General features: G+C 35.4%; 6 non-coding genes across 6 annotated transcripts; all 6 read left to right on the forward strand.

The window, feature by feature from the left end:
- Positions 1 to 4,785: 4,785 nt before the first annotated feature.
- Positions 4,786 to 4,857, forward strand: TRNAC-ACA (transfer RNA cysteine (anticodon ACA)). Its single transcript has one exon. It is a non-coding gene; the product is annotated as a tRNA-Cys (tRNA).
- A 13,283-nt stretch (positions 4,858 to 18,140) lies between these two features.
- TRNAC-GCA (transfer RNA cysteine (anticodon GCA)) lies at positions 18,141 to 18,212 on the forward strand. Its single transcript has one exon. It is a non-coding gene; the product is annotated as a tRNA-Cys (tRNA).
- A 1,834-nt stretch (positions 18,213 to 20,046) lies between these two features.
- TRNAC-GCA (transfer RNA cysteine (anticodon GCA)) lies at positions 20,047 to 20,118 on the forward strand. The gene has a single exon. It is a non-coding gene; the product is annotated as a tRNA-Cys (tRNA).
- An 881-nt stretch (positions 20,119 to 20,999) lies between these two features.
- Positions 21,000 to 21,071, forward strand: TRNAC-GCA (transfer RNA cysteine (anticodon GCA)). The gene has a single exon. It is a non-coding gene; the product is annotated as a tRNA-Cys (tRNA).
- Positions 21,072 to 22,905: 1,834 nt separating this feature from the next.
- TRNAC-GCA (transfer RNA cysteine (anticodon GCA)) lies at positions 22,906 to 22,977 on the forward strand. Its single transcript has one exon. It is a non-coding gene; the product is annotated as a tRNA-Cys (tRNA).
- A 2,764-nt stretch (positions 22,978 to 25,741) lies between these two features.
- TRNAC-GCA (transfer RNA cysteine (anticodon GCA)) lies at positions 25,742 to 25,813 on the forward strand. The gene has a single exon. It is a non-coding gene; the product is annotated as a tRNA-Cys (tRNA).
- The last annotated feature ends 1,303 nt before the right edge of the window (positions 25,814 to 27,116 follow it).

Below are 27,116 nucleotides of genomic sequence, written 5' to 3' on the forward strand. Positions count from 1 at the left end.
GGGGAACTTTTCAGAACTGGGGCTATAGCTCAGTGGTAGAGCATTTGACTGCAGATCAAGAGATCCCTAGTTCTAATCCGGGTGCCCCCTTGTTCAACTGTTTTACCTGTAGAAATATTTTTTTAAATAAATTGAAGAAAACATTTACAATCTTAGCATTTTATGTAATGAGCAACACATTTCTACATTTGAAATACTCCTGATCATCTCCTGAAACATAGGGTAAACACCGGGAAACTGTTTAGGATTTCTTCATATGATACAAGCTGTGTTTTACATTCACCCAAGTTCTACTGGTGATATTATCAGTTTGAAATAGTCCATTGGAAGCTCATATGAATGTTATAAAACTGTGGTGGAAACCAATAATATGCCCTTAATGAAATGTATTAATTTGTACAGCTGACCAGAAGTGCCCTGATGTCATTAGTTCTACAAGTTCCATACAGTCAACCACTCTATCACCTTTTTAAACAAGGGCAGTTTTCAGCATTCAAGGGTTTAACTCAGTGGTAGGGCGTAGGAATGCAGATCAAGAAGTCCCTGTTTCATAACTATATACCCTCTTCAATAGATCCTGTTAAAATGTTTTTCAACCCAATGCACTGTAAGAAACAATAAGATATATCATCATTTCATATACAAAAGAATGAACAATTGGGTTTAACTATGCTCTTGGCACAAAATCAACAAACTGCAGTAGAGAAGCAGTTACATTTTGCAGAATTTGTGCATTTGACAAAAGATTTTTTTTCCATGTTCCAAGATCTACATGTGATACGAAATGTATGAATTCTTGCAATGGAAACCTCACTGTATTTTACCAAGGCAGATAAAGGACATCCTTCGCACCCCATATACTTATAAGGAGGGTTTGGTGGCTGAAAATGCTTTGCTTTGATGGTGATTGCATGTTGCGTCCACTTTGTACATATTACTGAATAAATAAAGGTGAATGTTTCAGAAATGGGGGTATATAGCTCAAGGGTAGAGCATTTCACTGCAGATCAAAAGGTTCCTAGTTCATATCTGGGTGCCCCCTTGTCCAACTGTTTTAGCTCTAGAAATATGTTTTTAATTAAATAAATTGAAGTAAACATTTACAATCTTAGCATTTTATGTAATGAGCAACACATTTCTACATTTGAAATATTCCTGATCATCACCTGGTTCATAGGGTAAACACCATTACGCTGTTTAGGATTTCTTCATATGGTACAAGCTGTGTTTTACATTCACCCAAGTTCTACTGGTGATATGATCAGTTTGAAATAGTCCATTGGAAGCTCTTATGAATGTTATAAAACTGTGGCGGAAACCAATAATATGCCCTTAATGAAATGTATTAATTTATACAGCTGACCAGAAGTGCACTGATGTCATTAGTTCTACAAGTTCCATACAGTCACCCACTCTATCACCTTTTTAAAAAAGGGCAGTTTTCAGCATTCAAGGGTTTAACTCAGTGGTAGAGCGTAGGAATGCAGTTCAAGAAGTCCCTGTTTAATAACCATATACCCTCTTCAATAGATCCTGTTAAAATGTTTTTCAACCCAATGCACTGTAAGAAACAATAAGATATATCATCATTTCATATACAAAACAATGAACAATTGGGTTTAACTATGCTCTTAGCACAAAATCAACAAACTGCAGTAGAGAAGCAGTTATATTTTGCAGAATTTGTGCATTTGACAAAAGATTTTTGTTCCATGTTCCAAGATCTACATGTGATACGAAATGCATGAATTCTTGCAATGGAAACCTCACTGTATTTTACCAAGGCACATAAAGGACATCCTTCGCACCCCATATACTTATAAGGAGGGTTTGGTGGCTGAAGATGCTTTGCTTTGATGGTGATTGCATGTTGCTTCCACTTTGTACATATTACTGAATAAATAAAGGTGAACATTTTAGAAATGGGGGTATAGCTCCGGGGTAGAGCATTTCAGTGCAGATCAAAAGGTCCCTAGTTCAAATCTGGGTGCCCCCTTGTCCAACTGTTTTACCTGTAGAAATATGTTTTTAATTAAATAAATTGAAGTAAACATTTACAATCTTATCATTTTATGTAATGAGCAACTCATTTCTACATTTGAAATACACCTGATCATCACCTGAAACATAGGGTAAACACCATTAAGCTGTTTAGGATTTCTTCATATGATACAAGCTGTGTTTTACATTCACCCAAGTTCTACTGGTGATATGATCAGTTTGAAATAGTCCATTGGAAGCTCATATGAATGTTATAAAACTGTGGTGGTTACCAATAATATGCCCTTAATGAAATGTATTAATTTGTACAGCTGACCAGAATTGCACTGATGTCATTAGTTCTACAAGTTCCATACAGTCAACCACTCTATCACCTTTTTAAAAAAGGGCAGTTTTTAGCATTCAAGGGTTTAACTCAGTGGTAGGGCGTAGGAATGCAGATCAAGAAGTCCCTGTTTCATAACCATATACCCTCTTCAATAGATCCTGTTAAAATGTTTTTCAACCCAATGCACTGTAAGAAACAATAAGATATATCATCATTTCATATACAAAAGAATGAACAATTGGGTTTAACTATGCTCTTAGCACGAAATCAACAAACTGCAGTAGAGAAGCAGTTACATTTTGCAGAATTTGTGCATTTGACAAAAGATTTTTTTTCCATGTTCCAAGATCTACATGTGATACGAAATGTATGAATTCTTGGAATGGAAACCTCACTGTATTTTACCAAGTCAGATAAAGGACATCCTTCGCACCCCATATACTTATAAGGAGGGTTTGGTGGCTGAAAATGCTTTGCTTTGATGGTGATTGCATGTTGCTTCCACTTTTTACATATTACTGAATAAATAAAGGTGAACATTTCAGAAATGGGGGTATAGCTCAGGGGTAGAGCATTTCACTGCAGATCAAAAGATCCCTAGTTCAAATCTGGGTGCCCACTTGTCCAACTTTTTTACCTGTAGAAATGTGTGTTTAATTAAATAAATTGAAGTAAACATTTACAATCTTAGCATTTTATGTAATGAGCAACACATTTCTACATTTGAAATACTCCTGATCATCACCTGAAACATAGGGTAAACACCATTAAGCTGTTTAGGATTTCTTCATATGATACAAGCTGTGTTTTACATTCACCCAAGTTCTACTGGTGATATGATCAGTTTGAAATAGTCCATTGGAAGCTCTTATGAATGTTATAAAACTGTGGTGGAAACCAATGATATGCCCTTAATGAAATGTATTAATTTGTACAGCTGACCAGAAGTGCACTGATGTCATTAGTTCTACAAGTTCCATAGAGTCACCCACTCTATCACCTTTTTAAAAAACGGCAGTATTCAAAATTCAAGGGTTTATGTCAGTGGTAGAGCGTAGGAGTGTAGTTCAAGACGTCCCTGTTTCATAACCATATACCCTCTTCAATAGATCCTGCTAAAATGTTTTTCAACCCAATGCACTGTAAGAAACAATAGGATATATCATCATTTCATATACAAAACAATGAACAATTGGGTTAATCTATGCTCTTAGCACAAAATCAACAAACTGCAGTAGAGAAGCAGTTACATTTTGCAGAATATGTGCATTTGACAAAAGATTTTTTTTCCATGTTCCAAGATCTACATGTGATACGAAATGTATGAATTCTTGCAATGGAAACCTCACTGTATTTTACCAAGGCAGATAAAGGACATCCTTCACACCCCATATACTTATAAGGAGGGTTTGGTGGCTGAAAATGCTTTGCTTTGATGGTGATTGCATGTTGCTTCCACTTTGTGCATATTACTGAATAAATAAAGGTGAACATTTCAGAAATGGGGGTATCGCTCAGGGGTAGAGCATTTCACTGCAGATCAAAAGGTCCCTAGTTCAAATCTGGGTGCCCCCTTGTCCAACTGTTTTACCTGTAGAAATATTTTTTTAATTAAATAAATGGAAGAAAACTTTTACAATCTTAGCATTTTATGCAATGAGCAACACATTTCTACATTTGAAATACTCCTGATCATCTCCTGAAACATAGGGTAAACACCATGAAACTGTTTAGGATTTCTTCATATGATACAAGCTGTGTTTTACATTCACCCAAGTTCTACTGGTGATATTATCAGTTTGAAATAGTCCATTGGAAGCTCATATGAATGTTATAAAACTGTGGTGGAAACCAATAATATGCCCTTAATGAAATGTATTAATTTGTACAGCTGACCAGAAGTGCACTGATGTCATTAGTTCTACAAGTTCCATAGAGTCACCCACTCTATCACCTTTTTAAAAAAGGCCAGTTTTCAGCATTCAAGGGTTTAACTCAGTGGTAGAGCGTAGGAATGCAGTTCAAGAAGTCCCCGTTTCATAACCATATACCCTCTTCAATTGATCCTGTTAAAATGTTTTTCAACCCAATGCACTGGAAGAAACAATAAGATATATCATCATTTCATATACAAAACAATGAACAATTGGGTTTACCTATGCTCTTAGCACAAAATCAACAAAATGCAGTGGAGAAACAGTTACGTTTTGCAGAATTTGTGCATTTGACAAAAGTTTTTTTTCCATGTTCCAAGATCTACATGTGATACGAAATGTATGAATTCTTGCAATGGAAACCTCACTGTATTTTACCAAGGCAGATAAAGGACATCCTTCGCACCCCATATACTTATAAGGAGGGTTTGGTGGCTGAAAATGCATTGCTTTGATGGTGATTGCATGTTGCTTGAACTTTGTACATATCACTGAATTAATAAAGGTGAACATTTAAAAACTGGGGGTATAGCTCAGTGGTAGAGCATTTGACAACAAATCAAGAGGTCCCTAGTTCAAATCTGGGTGCCCCCTTGTCCAACTGTTTTACCTGTAGAAATGTTTTTTTAATTAAATAAATTGAAGAAAACATTTACAATCTTAGCATTTTATGTAATGAGCAACACATTTCTACATTTGAAATACTCCTGATCATCTCCTGAAACATAGGGTAAACACCATGAAACTGTTTAGGATTTCTTAGTATGATACAAGCTGTGTTTTACATTCTCCCAAGTTCTACTGGTGATATTATCAGTTTGCAATAGTCCATTGGAAGCTCATATGAATGCTATAAAACTGTGGTGGAAACCAATAATATTCCCTTAATGAAATGTATTAATTTGTACAGCTGACCAGAAGTGCACTGATGTCATTAGTTCTACAAGTTCCATACAGTCACTCACTCTATCACCTTTTTAAAAAAGGGCAGTTTTCAGCATTCAAGGGTTTATGTCAGTGGTAGAGCGTAGGAGTGCTTTTCAAGAAGTTCCTGTTTCATAACCATATACCCTTTTCAATAGATCCTGTTAAAATGTATTTTTTAACCCAATGCACTGTAAGAAACAATAGATATATCATCATTTCATATACAAAAGAATGAACAATTGGGTTTAACTATGCTCTTAGCACAAAATCAACAAAATGCAGTAGAGAAACAGTTACGTTTTGCAGAATTTGTGCATTTGACAAAAGTTTTTTTTCCATGTTCCAAGATCTACATGGGATACGAAATGTATGAATTCTTGCAATGGAGACCTCACTGTATTTTACCAAGGCAGATTAAGGACATCTTTTGTACCCCTTATACTTATAAGTAGGGTTTGGTGGCTGAAAATGCATTGCTTTGATGGTGATTGCATGTTGCTTGCACTTTGTACATATTACTGAATTAATAAAGGGGACATTTTCAGAACTGGGGGTATAGCTCAGTGGTAGGGTATTTCACTGCTGATCAAGAGGTCCCTAGTTCTGGGTGCCCCCTTGTTCAACTGTTTTACCTGTAGAAATATGTTTTTAATTAAATAAATTGAAGTAAACATTTACAATCTTAGCATTTTATGTAATGAGCAACACATTTCTACATTTGAAATACTCCTGATCATCACCTGAAACATAGGGTAAACACCATTAAGCTGTTTAGGATTTCTTCATATGATACAAGCTGTGTTTTACATTCACCCAAGTTCTACTGGTGATATGATCAGTTTGAAATAGTCCATTGGAAGCTCATATGAATGTTATAAAACTGTGGTGGAAACCAATAATATGCCCTTAATGAAATGTATTAATTTGTACAGCTGACCAGAAGTGCACTGATGTCATTAGTTCTACAAGTTCCATAGAGTCACCCACTCTATCACCTTTTTTAAAAAGGGCAGTTTTCAACATTCAAGGGTTTATGTCAGTGGTAGAGCGTAGGAGTGTAGTTCAAGAAGTCCCTGTTTCATAACCATATACCCTCTTCAATAGCTCCTGTTAAAATGTTTTTTAACCCAATGCACTGTAAGAAACAATAGGATATATCATCATTTCATATACAAAACAATGAACAATTGGGTTTAACTATGCTCTTAGCACAAAATCAACAAACTCTAGTAGAGAAGCAGTTACATTTTGCAGAATTTGTGCATTTGGCAAAAGATTTTTTTTCCATGTTCCAAGATCTACATGTGATACGAAATGTATGAATTCTTGCAATGGAAACCTCACTGTATTTTACCAAGGCAGATAAAGGCCATCCTTTGTACCCCTTATACTTATAGGAGGGTTTGGTGGCTGAAAATGCATTGATTTGATGGTGATTGCATGTTGCTTGCACTTTGTACATATTACTGAATTAATAAAGGGGGATTTTTTTAGTAATGGAGGTATAGCTCAGTGGTAGAGCATTTGACTGCAGATCAAGAGGTCCCTTGTTCAAATCTGGGTGCCCCCTTGTCCAACTGTTTTACCTGTAGAAATATGTTTTTAATTAAATAAATTGAAGAAAACATTTACAATCTTAGCATTTTATGTAATGAGCAACACATTTCTACATTTGAAATACTCCTGATCATCTCCTGAAACATATGGTAAACACCATGAAACTGTGTAGGATTTCTTTGTATGATACAAGCTGTGTTTTACATTCACCCAAGTTCTACTGGTGATATTATCAGTTTGAAATAGTCCATTGGAAGCTCATATGAATGTTATAAAACTGTGGTGGAAACCAATAATATGCCCTTAATGAAATGTATTAATTTGTACAGCTGACCAGAAGTGCACTGATGTCGTTAGTTCTACAAGTTCCATACAGTCCCCCACTCTATCACCTTTTTAAAAAAGGGCAGTTTTCAGCATTCAAGGGTTTAACTCAGTGGTAGAGCGTAGGAATGCAGTTCAAGAAGTCCCCGTTTCATAACCATGTACCCTCTTCAATAGATCCTGTTAAAATGTTTTTCAACCCAATGCACTGTAAGAAACAATAAAATATATCATCATTTCATATACAAAAGAATGAACAATTGGGTTTAACTATGCTCTTAGCACAAAATCAACAAACTCCAGTAGAGATGCAGTTAGATTTTGCAGGATTTGTGCGTTTGACAAAAGATTTTTTTTCCATGTTCCAAGATCTGCATGTGATACGAAATATATGAATTCTTGCAATGGAAACCTCACTGTATTTTACCAAGGCAGATAAAGGACATCCTTCGCACCCCATATACTTATAACGAGGGTTTGGTGGCTGAAAATGCTTTGCTTTGATGGTGATTGCATGTTGCTTCCACTTTGTACATATTACTGAATAAATAAAGGTGAACATTTCAGAAATAATGTTATAGCTCAGGGGTAGAGCATTTCACTGCAGATCAAAAGGTCCCTAGTTCAAATCTGGGTGCCCCCTTGTCCAACTGTTTTACCTGTAGAAATATGTTTTTAATTAAATAAATTGAAGAAAACATTTACAATCTTAGCATTTTATGTAATGAGCAACACATTTCTACATTTGAAATACTCCTGATCATCTCCTGAAACATAGGGTAAACACCATGAAACTGTTTAGGATTTCTTCATATGATACAAGCTGTGTTTTACATTCACCCAAGTTCTACTGGTGATATTATCAGTTTGAAATAGTCCATTGGAAGCTCATATGAATGTTATAAAACTGTGGTGGAAACCAATAATATGCCCTTAATGAAATGTATTAATTTGTACTGCTGACCAGAAGTGCAGTGGTGTCATTAGTTCTACAAGTTCCATACAGTCACCCACTCTATCACCTTTTTAAAAAAAGGCAGTTTTCAGCATTCAAGGGTTTATGTCAGTGGTAGAGGGTAGGAGTGCAGTTCAAGAAGTCCCTGTTTCATAACCATATACCCTCTTCAATAGATCCTGTTAAAATGTTTTTCAACCCAATGCACTGTAAGAAACAATAAAATATATCATCATTTCATATACAAAAGAATGAACAATTGGGTTTAACTATGCTCTTAGCACAAAATCAACAAACTGCAGTAGAGATGCAGTTACATTTTGCAGAATTTGTGCATTTGACAAAAGATTTTTTTTCCATGTTCCAAATTCTGCATGTGATACGAAATATATGAATTCTTGCAATGGAAACCTCACTGTATTTTACCAAGGCAGATAAAGGACATCCTTCGCACCCCATATACTTATAACGAGGGTTTGGTGGCTGAAAATGCTTTGCTTTGATGGTGATTGCATGTTGCTTCCACTTTGTACATATTACTGAATAAATAAAGGTGAACATTTCAGAAATAATGTTATAGCTCAGGGGTAGAGCATTTCACTGCAGATCAAAAGGTCCCTAGTTCAAATCTGGGTGCCCCCTTGTCCAACTGTTTTACCTGTAGAAATATGTTTTTAATTAAATAAATTGAAGAAAACATTTACAATCTTAGCATTTTATGTAATGAGCAACACATTTCTACATTTGAAATACTCCTGATCATCTCCTGAAACATAGGGTAAACACCATGAAACTGTTTAGGATTTCTTCATATGATACAAGCTGTGTTTTACATTCACCCAAGTTCTACTGGTGATATTATCAGTTTGAAATAGTCCATTGGAAGCTCATATGAATGTTATAAAACTGTGGTGGAAACCAATAATATGCCCTTAATGAAATGTATTAATTTGTACTGCTGACCAGAAGTGCAGTGGTGTCATTAGTTCTACAAGTTCCATACAGTCACCCACTCTATCACCTTTTTAAAAAAAAGGCAGTTTTCATCATTCAAGGGTTTATGTCAGTGGTAGAGGGTAGGAGTGCAGTTCAAGAAGTCCCTGTTTCATAACCATATACCCTCTTCAATAGATCCTGTTAAAATGTTTTTCAACCCAATGCACTGTAAGAAACAATAAGATATATCATCATTTCATATACAAAACAATGAACAATTGGGTTTAACTATGCTCTTAGCACAAAATCAACAAACTGCAGTAGAGAAGCAGTTACGTTTTGCAGAATTCGTGCATTTGACAAAAGTTTTTTTTTTCCATGTTCCAAGATCTACATGTGACAGGAAATGTATGAATTCTTGCACTGGAAACCTCACTGTATTTTACAAAGGCAGATGAAGGACATCTTTTGTACCCCTTATACTTATAAGGAGGATTTGGTGGCTGAAAATGCATTGCTTTGATGGTGATTGCATGTTGCTTCCACGTTGTACATATTACTGAATAAATAAAGGAGAACATTTCAGAGCTGGGGGTATAGCTCAGTGTTTGAGCATTTGACTGCAGATCAAGAGGTCCCTAGTTCATATCTGGGTGCCCCCTTGTACAATTGTTTTACCTGTAGAAATATTTTCTTAATTAAATAAATTGAAGAAAACATTTAGAATCTTAGCATTTTATGTAATAAGCAACACATTTCTACATTTGAAATACTCCTGATCATCTCCGGAAACATAGGGTAAACACCATTAAGCTGTTTCGGATTTCTTCGTATGAAACAAGCTGTGCATTACATTCACCCAAGTTCTACTGGTGATATTATCAGTTTGAAATAGTCCATTGGAAGCGCATATGAATGTTATAAAACTGTGGTGGAAACCAATAAAATGCCCTTAATGAAATGTATTAATTTGTACAGCTGACCAGAAGTGCACTGATGTCATTAGTTCTACAAGTTCCATACAGTCACCCACTCTATCACTTTTTTAAAAAAGGGCAGTTTTCAGCATTCAAGGGTTTATATTAGTGGTAGAGGGTAGGAGTGCAGTTCAAGAAGTCCCTGTTTCATAACCATATACCCTCTTCAATAGATCCTGTTAAAATGTTTTTCAACACAATGCACTGTAAGAAACAATAAGATATATCATCATTTCTTATACAAAACAATAAACAATTGGGTTTAACTACGCTCTTAGCACAAAATCAACAAACTCTAGTAGAGAAGCAGTTACATTTTGCAGAATTTGTGCATTTGGCAAAAGATTTTTTTTCCATGTTCCAAGATCTACATGTGATACGAAATGTATGAATTCTTGCAATGGAAACCTCACTGTATTTTACCAAGGCAGATAAAGGCCATCCTTTGTACCCCTTATACTTATAGGAGGGTTTGGTGGCTGAAAATGCATTGATTTGATGGTGATTGCATGTTGCTTGCACTTTGTACATATTACTGAATTAATAAAGGGGGATTTTTTTAGTAATGGAGGTATAGCTCAGTGGTAGAGCATTTGACTGCAGATCAAGAGGTCCCTTGTTCAAATCTGGGTGCCCCCTTGTCCAACTGTTTTACCTGTAGAAATATGTTTTTAATTAAATAAATTGAAGAAAACATTTACAATCTTAGCATTTTATGTAATGAGCAACACATTTCTACATTTGAAATACTCCTGATCATCTCCTGAAACATATGGTAAACACCATGAAACTGTGTAGGATTTCTTTGTATGATACAAGCTGTGTTTTACATTCACCCAAGTTCTACTGGTGATATTATCAGTTTGAAATAGTCCATTGGAAGCTCATATGAATGTTATAAAACTGTGGTGGAAACCAATAATATGCCCTTAATGAAATGTATTAATTTGTACAGCTGACCAGAAGTGCACTGATGTCGTTAGTTCTACAAGTTCCATACAGTCCCCCACTCTATCACCTTTTTAAAAAAGGGCAGTTTTCAGCATTCAAGGGTTTAACTCAGTGGTAGAGCGTAGGAATGCAGTTCAAGAAGTCCCCGTTTCATAACCATGTACCCTCTTCAATAGATCCTGTTAAAATGTTTTTCAACCCAATGCACTGTAAGAAACAATAAAATATATCATCATTTTATATACAAAAGAATGAACAATTGGGTTTAACTATGCTCTTAGCACAAAATCAACAAACTGCAGTAGAGATGCAGTTACATTTTGCAGAATTTGTGCATTTGACAAAAGATTTTTTTTCCATGTTCCAAGATCTGCATGTGATACGAAATATATGAATTCTTGCAATGGAAACCTCACTGTATTTTACCAAGGCAGATAAAGGACATCCTTCGCACCCCATATACTTATAACGAGGGTTTGGTGGCTGAAAATGCTTTGCTTTGATGGTGATTGCATGTTGCTTCCACTTTGTACATATTACTGAATAAATAAAGGTGAACATTTCAGAAATAATGTTATAGCTCAGGGGTAGAGCATTTCACTGCAGATCAAAAGGTCCCTAGTTCAAATCTGGGTGCCCCCTTGTCCAACTGTTTTACCTGTAGAAATATGTTTTTAATTAAATAAATTGAAGAAAACATTTACAATCTTAGCATTTTATGTAATGAGCAACACATTTCTACATTTGAAATACTCCTGATCATCTCCTGAAACATAGGGTAAACACCATGAAACTGTTTAGGATTTCTTCATATGATACAAGCTGTGTTTTACATTCACCCAAGTTCTACTGGTGATATTATCAGTTTGAAATAGTCCATTGGAAGCTCATATGAATGTTATAAAACTGTGGTGGAAACCAATAATATGCCCTTAATGAAATGTATTAATTTGTACTGCTGACCAGAAGTGCAGTGGTGTCATTAGTTCTACAAGTTCCATGCAGTCACCCACTCTATCACCTTTTTAAAAAAAGGCAGTTTTCAGCATTCAAGGGTTTATGTCAGTGGTAGAGGGTAGGAGTGCAGTTCAAGAAGTCCCTGTTTCATAACCATATACCCTCTTCAATAGATCCTGTTAAAATGTTTTTCAACCCAATGCACTGTAAGAAACAATAAAATATATCATCATTTCATATACAAAAGAATGAACAATTGGGTTTAACTATGCTCTTAGCACAAAATCAACAAACTGCAGTAGAGATGCAGTTACATTTTGCAGAATTTGTGCATTTGACAAAAGATTTTTTTTCCATGTTCCAAGATCTGCATGTGATACGAAATATATGAATTCTTGCAATGGAAACCTCACTGTATTTTACCAAGGCAGATAAAGGACATCCTTCGCACCCCATATACTTATAACGAGGGTTTGGTGGCTGAAAATGCTTTTCTTTGATGGTGATTGCATGTTGCTTCCACTTTGTACATATTACTGAATAAATAAAGGTGAACATTTCAGAAATAATGTTATAGCTCAGGGGTAGAGCATTTCACTGCAGATCAAAAGGTCCCTAGTTCAAATCTGGGTGCCCCCTTGTCCAACTGTTTTACCTGTAGAAATATGTTTTTAATTAAATAAATTGAAGAAAACATTTACAATCTTAGCATTTTATGTAATGAGCAACACATTTCTACATTTGAAATACTCCTGATCATCTCCTGAAACATAGGGTAAACACCATGAAACTGTTTAGGATTTCTTCATATGATACAAGCTGTGTTTTACATTCACCCAAGTTCTACTGGTGATATTATCAGTTTGAAATAGTCCATTGGAAGCTCATATGAATGTTATAAAACTGTGGTGGAAACCAATAATATGCCCTTAATGAAATGTATTAATTTGTACTGCTGACCAGAAGTGCAGTGGTGTCATTAGTTCTACAAGTTCCATACAGTCACCCACTCTATCACCTTTTTAAAAAAAAGGCAGTTTTCATCATTCAAGGGTTTATGTCAGTGGTAGAGGGTAGGAGTGCAGTTCAAGAAGTCCCTGTTTCATAACCATATACCCTCTTCAATAGATCCTGTTAAAATGTTTTTCAACCCAATGCAATGTAAGAAACAATAAGATATATCATCATTTCATATACAAAACAATGAACAATTGGGTTTAACTATGCTCTTAGCACAAAATCAACAAACTGCAGTAGAGAAGCAGTTACGTTTTGCAGAATTCGTGCATTTGACAAAAGTTTTTTTTTTCCATGTTCCAAGATCTACATGTGACAGGAAATGTATGAATTCTTGCACTGGAAACCTCACTGTATTTTACAAAGGCAGATGAAGGACATCTTTTGTACCCCTTATACTTATAAGGAGGATTTGGTGGCTGAAAATGCATTGCTTTGATGGTGATTGCATGTTGCTTCCACGTTGTACATATTACTGAATAAATAAAGGTGAACATTTCAGAGCTGGGGGTATAGCTCAGTGGTTGAGCATTTGACTGCAGATCAAGAGGTCCCTAGTTCATATCTGGGTGCCCCCTTGTACAATTGTTTTACCTGTAGAAATATTTTCTTAATTAAATAAATTGAAGAAAACATTTAGAATCTTCGCATTTTATGTAATAAGCAACACATTTCTACATTTGAAATACTCCTGATCATCTCCGGAAACATAGGGTAAACACCATTAAGCTGTTTCGGATTTCTTCGTATGAAACAAGCTGTGCATTACATTCACCCAAGTTCTACTGGTGATATTATCAGTTTGAAATAGTCCATTGGAAGCGCATATGAATGTTATAAAACTGTGGTGGAAACCAATAAAATGCCCTTAATGAAATGTATTAATTTGTACAGCTGACCAGAAGTGCACTGATGTCATTAGTTCTACAAGTTCCATACAGTCACCCACTCTATCACTTTTTTAAAAAAGGGCAGTTTTCAGCATTCAAGGGTTTATATTAGTGGTAGAGGGTAGGAGTGCAGTTCAAGAAGTCCCTGTTTCATAACCATATACCCTCTTCAATAGATCCTGTTAAAATGTTTTTCAACACAATGCACTGTAAGAAACAATAAGATATATCATCATTTCTTATACAAAACAATAAACAATTGGGTTTAACTACACTCTTAGCACAAAATCAATAAACTCTAGTAGAGAAGCAGTTACATTTTGCAGAATTTGTGCATTTGGCAAAAGATTTTTTTTCCATGTTCCAAGATCTACATGTGATACGAAATGTATGAATTCTTGCAATGGAAACCTCACTGTATTTTACCAAGGCAGATAAAGGCAATCCTTTGTACCCCTTATACTTATAGGAGGGTTTGGTGGCTGAAAATGCATTGATTTGATGGTGATTGCATGTTGCTTGCACTTTGTACATATTACTGAATTAATAAAGGTGGATTTTTTTAGTAATGGAGGTATAGCTCAGTGGTAGAGCATTTGTCTGCAGATCAAGAGGTCCCTTGTTCAAATCTGGGTGCCCCCTTGTCCAACTGTTTTACCTGTAGAAATATGTTTTTAATTAAATAAATTGAAGAAAACATTTACAATCTTAGCATTTTATGTAATGAGCAACACATTTCTACATTTGAAATACTCCTGATCATCTCCTGAAACATATGGTAAACACCATGAAACTGTGTAGGATTTCTTTGTATGATACAAGCTGTGTTTTACATTCACCCAAGTTCTACTGGTGATATTATCAGTTTGAAATAGTCCATTGGAAGCTCATATGAATGTTATAAAACTGTGGTGGAAACCAATAATATGCCCTTAATGAAATGTATTAATTTGTACAGCTGACCAGAAGTGCACTGATGTCGTTAGTTCTACAAGTTCCATACAGTCCCCCACTCTATCACCTTTTTAAAAAAGGGCAGTTTTCAGCATTCAAGGGTTTAACTCAGTGGTAGAGCGTAGGAATGCAGTTCAAGAAGTCCCCGTTTCATAACCATGTACCCTCTTCAATAGATCCTGTTAAAATGTTTTTCAACCCAATGCACTGTAAGAAACAATAAAATATATCATCATTTTATATACAAAAGAATGAACAATTGGGTTTAACTATGCTCTTAGCACAAAATCAACAAACTGCAGTAGAGATGCAGTTACATTTTGCAGAATTTGTGCATTTGACAAAAGATTTTTTTTCCATGTTCCAAGATCTGCATGTGATACGAAATATATGAATTCTTGCAATGGAAACCTCACTGTATTTTACCAAGGCAGATAAAGGACATCCTTCGCACCCCATATACTTATAACGAGGGTTTGGTGGCTGAAAATGCTTTGCTTTGATGGTGATTGCATGTTGCTTCCACTTTGTACATATTACTGAATAAATAAAGGTGAACATTTCAGAAATAATGTTATAGCTCAGGGGTAGAGCATTTCACTGCAGATCAAAAGGTCCCTAGTTCAAATCTGGGTGCCCCCTTGTCCAACTGTTTTACCTGTAGAAATATGTTTTTAATTAAATAAATTGAAGAAAACATTTACAATCTTAGCATTTTATGTAATGAGCAACACATTTCTACATTTGAAATACTCCTGATCATCTCCTGAAACATAGGGTAAACACCATGAAACTGTTTAGGATTTCTTCATATGATACAAGCTGTGTTTTACATTCACCCAAGTTCTACTGGTGATATTATCAGTTTGAAATAGTCCATTGGAAGCTCATATGAATGTTATAAAACTGTGGTGGAAACCAATAATATGCCCTTAATGAAATGTATTAATTTGTACTGCTGACCAGAAGTGCAGTGGTGTCATTAGTTCTACAAGTTCCATACAGTCACCCACTCTATCACCTTTTTAAAAAAGGCAGTTTTCAGCATTCAAGGGTTTATGTCAGTGGTAGAGGGTAGGAGTGCAGTTCAAGAAGTCCCTGTTTCATAACCATATACCCTCTTCAATAGATCCTGTTAAAATGTTTTTCAACCCAATGCACTGTAAGAAACAATAAAATATATCATCATTTCATATACAAAAGAATGAACAATTGGGTTTAACTATGCTCTTAGCACAAAATCAACAAACTGCAGTAGAGATGCAGTTACATTTTGCAGAATTTGTGCATTTGACAAAAGATTTTTTTTCCATGTTCCAAGATCTGCATGTGATACGAAATATATGAATTCTTGCAATGGAAACCTCACTGTATTTTACCAAGGCAGATAAAGGACATCCTTCGCACCCCATATACTTATAACGAGGGTTTGGTGGCTGAAAATGCTTTTCTTTGATGGTGATTGCATGTTGCTTCCACTTTGTACATATTACTGAATAAATAAAGGTGAACATTTCAGAAATAATGTTATAGCTCAGGGGTAGAGCATTTCACTGCAGATCAAAAGGTCCCTAGTTCAAATCTGGGTGCCCCCTTGTCCAACTGTTTTACCTGTAGAAATATGTTTTTAATTAAATAAATTGAAGAAAACATTTACAATCTTAGCATTTTATGTAATGAGCAACACATTTCTACATTTGAAATACTCCTGATCATCTCCTGAAACATAGGGTAAACACCATGAAACTGTTTAGGATTTCTTCATATGATACAAGCTGTGTTTTACATTCACCCAAGTTCTACTGGTGATATTATCAGTTTGAAATAGTCCATTGGAAGCTCATATGAATGTTATAAAACTGTGGTGGAAACCAATAATATGCCCTTAATGAAATGTATTAATTTGTACTGCTGACCAGAAGTGCAGTGGTGTCATTAGTTCTACAAGTTCCATACAGTCACCCACTCTATCACCTTTTTAAAAAAAAGGCAGTTTTCATCATTCAAGGGTTTATGTCAGTGGTAGAGGGTAGGAGTGCAGTTCAAGAAGTCCCTGTTTCATAACCATATACCCTCTTCAATAGATCCTGTTAAAATGTTTTTCAACCCAATGCACTGTAAGAAACAATAAGATATATCATCATTTCATATACAAAACAATGAACAATTGGGTTTAACTATGCTCTTAGCACAAAATCAACAAACTGCAGTAGAGAAGCAGTTACGTTTTGCAGAATTCGTGCATTTGACAAAAGTTTTTTTTTTCCATGTTCCAAGATCTACATGTGACAGGAAATGTATGAATTCTTGCACTGGAAACCTCACTGTATTTTACAAAGGCAGATGAAGGACATCTTTTGTACCCCTTATACTTATAAGGAGGATTTGGTGGCTGAAAATGCATTGCTTTGATGGTGATTGCATGTTGCTTCCACGTTGTACATATTACTGAATAAATAAAGGTGAACATTTCAGAGCTGGGGGTATAGCTCAGTGGTTGAGCATTTGACTGCAGATCAAGAGGTCCCTAGTTCATATCTGGGTGCCCCCTTGTACAATTGTTTTACCTGTAGAAATATTTTCTTAATTAAATAAATTGAAGAAAACATTTAGAATCTTAGCATTTTATGTAATAAGCAACACATTTCTACATTTGAAATACTCCTGATCATCTCCGGAAACATAGGGTAAACACCATTAAGCTGTTTCGGATTTCTTCGTATGAAACAAGCTGTGCATTACATTCACCCAAGTTCTACTGGTGATATTATCAGTTTGAAATAGTCCATTGGAAGCGCATATGAATGTTATAAAACTGTGGTGGAAACCAATAAAATGCCCTTAATGAAATGTATTAATTTGTACAGCTGACCAGAAGTGCACTGATGTCATTAGTTCTACAAGTTCCATACAGTCACCCACTCTATCACTTTTTTAAAAAAGGGCAGTTTTCAGCATTCAAGGGTTTATATTAGTGGTAGAGGGTAGGAGTGCAGTTCAAGAAGTCCCTGTTTCATAACCATATACCCTCTTCAATAGATCCTGTTAAAATGTTTTTCAACACAATGCACTGTAAGAAACAATAAGATATATCATCATTTCTTATACAAAACAATAAACAATTGGGTTTAACTACGCTCTTAGCACAAAATCAACAAACTGCAGTAGAGAAGCAGTTACGTTTTGCAGAATTTGTGCATTTGACAAAAGTTTTTTTTCCATGTTCCAAGATCTACATGTGATAGGAAATGTATGAATGCTTGCAATGGAAACCTCACTGTATTTTACCAAGGCAGATAAAGGACATCCTTCGCACCCCATATACTTATAAGGAGGGTTTGGTGGCTGAAAATGCATTGCTTTGATGGTGATTGCATGTTGCTTGCACTTTGTACATATTACTGAATGAATGAAGGTGAACATTTTAGAACTGGGGGTATAGCTCAGTGGTAGAGCATTTGACTGCAGATCAAGAGGTCCCTAGTTCAAATCTGGATACCCCCTTGTCCAACTGTTTTACCTGTAGAAATATTTTTTTAATTAAATAAATTGAAGAAAACATTTACAATCTTAGCATTTTATGTAATGAGCAACACATTTCTACATTTGAAATACTCCTGATCATCTCTGGAAACATAGGGTAAACACCATTAAGATGTTTCGGATTTCTTCGTATGATACAAGCTGTGTATTACATTCACCCAAGTTCTACTGGTGATATTATCAGTTTGAAATAGTCCATTGGAAGCACATATGAATGTTATAAAACTGTGGTGGAAACCAATAATATGCCCTTAATGAAATGTATTAATTTGTACAGCTGACCAGAAGTGCACTGATGTCATTAGTTCTACAAGTTCCATACAGTCACCCACTCTATCACCTTTTTAAAAAAGGGCAGTTTTCAGCATTCAAGGGTTTAACTCAGTGGTAGAGTGTAGGAATGCAGTTCAAGAAGTCCCTGATTCATAACCATATATCCTCTTCAATAGATCCTGTTAAAATGTTTTTCAACCCAATGCACTGTAAGAAACAATAGGATATATCATCATTTTGTGTAAAAAACAATGAACAATTGGGTTTAACTATGCTCTTAGCACAAAATCAACAAACTGCAGTAGAGAAGCAGTTACGTTTTGCAGAATTTGTGCATTTGACAAAAGTTTTTTTTCCATGTTCCAAGATCTACATGTGATACGAAATGTATGAATTCTTGCAATGGAAACCTCACTGTATTTTACCAAGGCAGATAAAGGACATCCTTCGCACCCCATATACTTATAAGGAGGGTTTGGTGGCTGAAAATGCATTGCTTTGATGGTGATTGCATGTTGCTTGCACTTTGTACATATTACTGAATTAATAAAGGTAAACATTTTAGAACTGCAGGTAAAGCTCAGTGGTAGAGCATTTGACTGCAGATCAAGAGATCCCTCGTTCAAATCTGAGTGCCCCCTGGTCCAACTGTTGCACCTGCAGAAATATTTTTTTAATTAAATAAATAGAAGAAAATATTTACAATCTTAGCATTTTATGTAATGAGCAACACGTTTCTATATTTGAAATACTCCTGATCATCTCCTGAAACATAGGGTAAACACCATTAAGCTGTTTCGGATTTCTTCGTATGATACAAGCTGTGTATTACATTCACCCAAGTTCTACTGGTGATATTATCAGTTTGAAATAGTCCATTGGAAGCTCATATGAATGTTATAAACCTGTGGTGGAAACCAATAATATGCCCTTAATGAAATGTATTCATTTGTACAGCTGACCAGAAGTGCACTGATGTCATTAGTTCTACAAGTTCCATACAGTCACCCACTCTATCAACTTTTTAAAAAAGAGCCGTTTTCAGCATTCAAGGGTTTATGTCAGTGGTAGAGGGTAGGAGTGCAGTTCAAGAAGTCCCTGTTTCATAACCATATACCCTCTTCAATAGATCCTGTTAAAATGTTTTTCAACCCAATGCACTGTAAGAAACAATAGGATATATCATCATTTCATATAAAAAACAATGAACAATTGGATTTAACTATGCTCTTAGCACAAAATAAACAAACTGCAGTAGAAAAGCAGTTACGTTTTGCAGAATTTGTGCATTTGACAAAAGTTGTTTTTCCATGTTCCAAGATCTACATGTGATACAAAATGTATGAATTCTTGAAATGGAGACCTCACTGTATTTTACCAAGGAAGATAAAGGACATCCTTCGCACCCCATATACTTATAAGGAGGGTTTGGTGGCTGAAAATGCATTGCTTTGATGGTGATTGCATGTTGCTTGCACTTTGTACATATTACTGAATGAATGAAGGTGAACATTTTAGAACTGGGGGTATAGCTCAGTGGTAGAGCATTTGACTGCAGATCAAGAGGTTCCTAGTTCAAATCTGGGTACCCCCTTGTCCAACTGTTTTACCTGTAGAAATATTTTTTTAATTAAATAAATTGAAGAAAACATTTACAATCTTAGCATTTTATGTAATGAGCAACACATTTCTACATTTGAAATACTCCTGATCATCTCTGGAAACATAGGGTAAACACCATTAAGATGTTTCAGATTTCTTCGTATGATACAAGCTGTGTATTACATTCACCCAAGTTCTACTGGTGATATTATCAGTTTGAAATAGTCCATTGGAAGCACATATGAATGTTATAAAACTGTGGTGGAAACCAATAATATGCCCTTAATGAAATGTATTAATTTGTACAGCTGACCAGAAGTGCACTGATGTCATTAGTTCTACAAGTTCCATACAGTCACCCACTCTATCACTTTTTTAAAAAAGGGCAGTTTTCAGCATTCAAGGGTTTATATTAGTGGTAGAGGGTAGGAGTGCAGTTCAAGAAGTCCCTGTTTCATAACCATATACCCTCTTCAATAGATCCTGTTAAAATGTTTTTCAACACAATGCACTGTAAGAAACAATAAGATATATCATCATTTCTTATACAAAACAATAAACAATTGGGTTTAACTACGCTCTTAGCACAAAATCAACAAACTGCAGTAGAGAAGCAGTTACGTTTTGCAGAATTTGTGCATTTGACAAAAGTTTTTTTTCCATGTTCCAAGATCTACATGTGATAGGAAATGTATGAATGCTTGCAATGGAAACCTCACTGTATTTTACCAAGGCAGATAAAGGACATCCTTCGCACCCCATATACTTATAAGGAGGGTTTGGTGGCTGAAAATGCATTGCTTTGATGGTGATTGCATGTTGCTTGCACTTTGTACATATTACTGAATGAATGAAGGTGAACATTTTAGAACTGGGGGTATAGCTCAGTGGTAGAGCATTTGACTGCAGATCAAGAGGTCCCTAGTTCAAATCTGGATACCCCCTTGTCCAACTGTTTTACCTGTAGAAATATTTTTTTAATTAAATAAATTGAAGAAAACATTTACAATCTTAGCATTTTATGTAATGAGCAACACATTTCTACATTTGAAATACTCCTGATCATCTCTGGAAACATAGGGTAAACACCATTAAGATGTTTCGGATTTCTTCGTATGATACAAGCTGTGTATTACATTCACCCAAGTTCTACTGGTGATATTATCAGTTTGAAATAGTCCATTGGAAGCACATATGAATGTTATAAAACTGTGGTGGAAACCAATAATATGCCCTTAATGAAATGTATTAATTTGTACAGCTGACCAGAAGTGCACTGATGTCATTAGTTCTACAAGTTCCATACAGTCACCCACTCTATCACCTTTTTAAAAAAGGGCAGTTTTCAGCATTCAAGGGTTTAACTCAGTGGTAGAGTGTAGGAATGCAGTTCAAGAAGTCCCTGATTCATAACCATATATCCTCTTCAATAGATCCTGTTAAAATGTTTTTCAACCCAATGCACTGTAAGAAACAATAGGATATATCATCATTTTGTGTAAAAAACAATGAACAATTGGGTTTAACTATGCTCTTAGCACAAAATCAACAAACTGCAGTAGAGAAGCAGTTACGTTTTGCAGAATTTGTGCATTTGACAAAAGTTTTTTTTCCATGTTCCAAGATCTACATGTGATACGAAATGTATGAATTCTTGCAATGGAAACCTCACTGTATTTTACCAAGGCAGATAAAGGACATCCTTCGCACCCCATATACTTATAAGGAGGGTTTGGTGGCTGAAAATGCATTGCTTTGATGGTGATTGCATGTTGCTTGCACTTTGTACATATTACTGAATTAATAAAGGTAAACATTTTAGAACTGCAGGTAAAGCTCAGTGGTAGAGCATTTGACTGCAGATCAAGAGATCCCTCGTTCAAATCTGAGTGCCCCCTGGTCCAACTGTTGCACCTGCAGAAATATTTTTTTAATTAAATAAATAGAAGAAAATATTTACAATCTTAGCATTTTATGTAATGAGCAACACGTTTCTATATTTGAAATACTCCTGATCATCTCCTGAAACATAGGGTAAACACCATTAAGCTGTTTCGGATTTCTTCGTATGATACAAGCTGTGTATTACATTCACCCAAGTTCTACTGGTGATATTATCAGTTTGAAATAGTCCATTGGAAGCTCATATGAATGTTATAAACCTGTGGTGGAAACCAATAATATGCCCTTAATGAAATGTATTCATTTGTACAGCTGACCAGAAGTGCACTGATGTCATTAGTTCTACAAGTTCCATACAGTCACCCACTCTATCAACTTTTTAAAAAAGAGCCGTTTTCAGCATTCAAGGGTTTATGTCAGTGGTAGAGGGTAGGAGTGCAGTTCAAGAAGTCCCTGTTTCATAACCATATACCCTCTTCAATAGATCCTGTTAAAATGTTTTTCAACCCAATGCACTGTAAGAAACAATAGGATATATCATCATTTCATATAAAAAACAATGAACAATTGGATTTAACTATGCTCTTAGCACAAAATAAACAAACTGCAGTAGAAAAGCAGTTACGTTTTGCAGAATTTGTGCATTTGACAAAAGTTGTTTTTCCATGTTCCAAGATCTACATGTGATACAAAATGTATGAATTCTTGAAATGGAGACCTCACTGTATTTTACCAAGGAAGATAAAGGACATCCTTCGCACCCCATATACTTATAAGGAGGGTTTGGTGGCTGAAAATGCATTGCTTTGATGGTGATTGCATGTTGCTTGCACTTTGTACATATTACTGAATGAATGAAGGTGAACATTTTAGAACTGGGGGTATAGCTCAGTGGTAGAGCATTTGACTGCAGATCAAGAGGTTCCTAGTTCAAATCTGGGTACCCCCTTGTCCAACTGTTTTACCTGTAGAAATATTTTTTTAATTAAATAAATTGAAGAAAACATTTACAATCTTAGCATTTTATGTAATGAGCAACACATTTCTACATTTGAAATACTCCTGATCATCTCTGGAAACATAGGGTAAACACCATTAAGATGTTTCAGATTTCTTCGTATGATACAAGCTGTGTATTACATTCACCCAAGTTCTACTGGTGATATTATCAGTTTGAAATAGTCCATTGGAAGCACATATGAATGTTATAAAACTGTGGTGGAAACCAATAATATGCCCTTAATGAAATGTATTAATTTGTACAGCTGACCAGAAGTGCACTGATGTCATTAGTTCTACAAGTTCCATACAGTCACCCACTCTATCACCTTTTTAAAAAAAGGCAGTTTTCAGCATTCAAGGGTTTAACTCAGTGGTAGAGTGTAGGAATGCAGTTCAAGAAGTCCCTGATTCATAACCATATATCCTCTTCAATAGATCCTGTTAAAATGTTTTTCAACCCAATGCACTGTAAGAAACAATAGGATATATCATCATTTCGTGTAAAAAACAATGAACAATTGGGTTTAACTATGCTCTTAGCACAAAATCAACAAACTGCAGTAGAGAAGCAGTTACGTTTTGCAGAATTTGTGCATTTGACAAAAGTTTTTTTTCCATGTTCCAAGATCTACATGTGATACGAAATGTATGAATTCTTGCAATGGAAACCTCACTGTATTTTACCAAGGCAGATAAAGGACATCCTTCGCACCCCATATACTTATAAGGAGGGTTTGGTGGCTGAAAATGCATTGCTTTGATGGTGATTGCATGTTGCTTGCACTTTGTACATATTACTGAATTAATAAAGGTAAACATTTTAGAACTGCAGGTAAAGCTCAGTGGTAGAGCATTTGACTGCAGATCAAGAGATCCCTCGTTCAAATCTGAGTGCCCCCTGGTCCAACTGTTGCACCTGCAGAAATATTTTTTTAATTAAATAAATAGAAGAAAATATTTACAATCTTAGCATTTTATGTAATGAGCAACACGTTTCTATATTTGAAATACTCCTGATCATCTCCTGAAACATAGGGTAAACACCATTAAGCTGTTTCGGATTTCTTCGTATGATACAAGCTGTGTATTACATTCACCCAAGTTCTACTGGTGATATTATCAGTTTGAAATAGTCCATTGGAAGCTCATATGAATGTTATAAACCTGTGGTGGAAACCAATAATATGCCCTTAATGAAATGTATTCATTTGTACAGCTGACCAGAAGTGCACTGATGTCATTAGTTCTACAAGTTCCATACAGTCACCCACTCTATCAACTTTTTAAAAAAGAGCCGTTTTCAGCATTCAAGGGTTTATGTCAGTGGTAGAGGGTAGGAGTGCAGTTCAAGAAGTCCCTGTTTCATAACCATATACCCTCTTCAATAGATCCTGTTAAAATGTTTTTCAACCCAATGCACTGTAAGAAACAATAGGATATATCATCATTTCATATAAAAAACAATGAACAATTGGGTTTAACTATGCTCTTAGCACAAAATAAACAAACTGCAGTAGAGAAGCAGTTACGTTTTGCAGAATTTGTGCATTTGACAAAAGTTGTTTTTCCATGTTCCAAGATCTACATGTGATACGAAATGTATGAATTCTTGAAATGGAGACCTCACTGTATTTTACCAAGGCAGATAAAGGACATCCTTCGCACCCCATATACTTATAACGAGGGTTTGGTGGCTGAAAATGCTTTGCTTTGATGGTGATTGCATGTTGCTTCCACTTTGTACATATTACTGAATAAATAAAGGTGAACATTTCAGAAATAATGTTATAGCTCAGGGGTAGAGCATTTCACTGCAGATCAAAAGGTCCCTAGTTCAAATCTGGGTGCCCCCTTGTCCAACTGTTTTACCTGTAGAAATATGTTTTTAATTAAATAAATTGAAGAAAACATTTACAATCTTAGCATTTTATGTAATGAGCAACACATTTCTACATTTGAAATACTCCTGATCATCTCCTGAAACATAATGTAAACACCATTAAGCTGTTTCGGATTTCTTCGTATGATACAAGCTGTGTATTACATTCACCCAAGTTCTACTGGTGATATTATCAGTTTGAAATAGTCCATTGGAAGCGCATATGAATGCTATAAAACTGTGGAGGAAACCAATAATATGCCCTTAATGAAATGTATTAATTTGTACAGCTGACCAGAAGTGCAATGATGTCATTAGTTCTACAAGTTCCATACGGTCACCCACTCTATCACCTTTTTAAAAAAGAGCAGTTTTCAGCATTCAAGGGTTTATGTCAGTGGTAGAGGGTTGTTTCATAACCATATACCCTCTTCAATAGATCCTGTTAAAATGTTTTTCAACCCAATGCACTGTAAGAAACAATAGGATATATCATCATTTCATATAAAAAACAATGAATAATTGGGTTTAACTATGCTCTCAGCACAAAATCAACAAACTGCAGTAGAGAAGCAGTTACGTTTTGCAGAATTTGTGCATTTGACAAAAGTTTTTTTTCCATGTTCCAAGATCTACATGTGATAGGAAATGTATGAATGCTTGCAATGGAAACCTCACTGTATTTTACCAAGGCAGATAAAGGACATCCTTCGCACCCCATATACTTATACGGAGGGTTTGGTGGCTGAAAATGCATTGCTTTGATGGTGATTGCATGTTGCTTGCACTTTGTACATATTACTGAATGAATGAAGGTGAACATTTTAGAACTGGGGGTATAGCTCAGTGGTAGAGCATTTGACTGCAGATCAAAAGGTCCCTAGTTCAAATCTGGGTACCCCCTTGTCCAACTGTTTTACCTGTAGAAATATTTTTTTAATTAAATAAATAGAAGAAAATATTTACAATCTTAGCATTTTATGTAATGAGCAACACGTTTCTATATTTGAAATACTCCTGATCATCTCCTGAAACATAGGGTAAACACCATTAAGCTGTTTCGGATTTCTTCGTATGATACAAGCTGTGTATTACATTCACCCAAGTTCTACTGGTGATATTATCAGTTTGAAATAGTCCATTGGAAGCTCATATGAATGTTATAAACCTGTGGTGGAAACCAATAATATGCCCTTAATGAAATGTATTCATTTGTACAGCTGACCAGAAGTGCACTGATGTCATTAGTTCTACAAGTTCCATACAGTCACCCACTCTATCAACTTTTTAAAAAAGAGCCGTTTTCAGCATTCAAGGGTTTATGTCAGTGGTAGAGCGTAGGAGTGCAGTTCAAGAAGTCCCTGTTTCATAACCATCTACCCTCTTCAATAGATCCTGTTAAAATGTTTTTCAACCCAATGCACTGTAAGAAACAATAGGATATATCATCATTTCATATAAAAACAATGAACAATTGGGTTTAACTATGCTTTTAGCACAAAATCAACAAACTGCAGTAGAGAAGCAGTTACGTTTTGCAGAATTTGTGCATTTGACAAAAGTTGTTTTTCCATGTTCCAAGATCTATATGTGATACGAAATGTATGAATTCTTGAAACGGAGACCTCACTGTATTTTACCAAGGCAGATAAAGGACATCCTTCGAACCCCTTATACTTATAAGGAGGATTTGGTGGCTGAAAATGCATTGCTTTGATGGTGATTGCATGTTGCTTCCACTTTGTACATATTACTGAATAAATAAAGGTGAACATTATCGAATTGGGGGTATAGCTCAGTGGTAGAGCATTTGACTGCAGATCAAGGGGTCCCTAATTCAAATCTGGGTGTCCTCTGGTCCAACTGTTGTACCTGTAGAAATATTGTTTTAAATAAATTGAAGAAAACATTTACAATCTTAGCATTTTATGTAATGAGCAACACATTTCTACATTTGAAATACTCCTGATCATCTCCTGAAACATAGTGTGAACACCATTAAGCTGTTTCGGATTTCTTCGTATGATACAAGCTGTGTATTACATTCACCCAAGTACTACTGGTGATATTATCAGTTTGAAATAGTCCATTGGAAGCTCATATGAATGTTATAAAACTGTGGTAGAAACCAATAATATGCTCTTAATGAAATGTATTAATTTGTACAGCTGCCCAGAAGTGCACTGATGTCATTAGTTCTACAAGTT

This window comes from Ambystoma mexicanum, chromosome 4q, assembly GCF_040938575.1.
Source record: "Ambystoma mexicanum isolate Mex_15411 chromosome 4q, UKY_AmexF1_1, whole genome shotgun sequence".
Taxonomy (NCBI): domain Eukaryota; kingdom Metazoa; phylum Chordata; class Amphibia; order Caudata; family Ambystomatidae; genus Ambystoma; species Ambystoma mexicanum.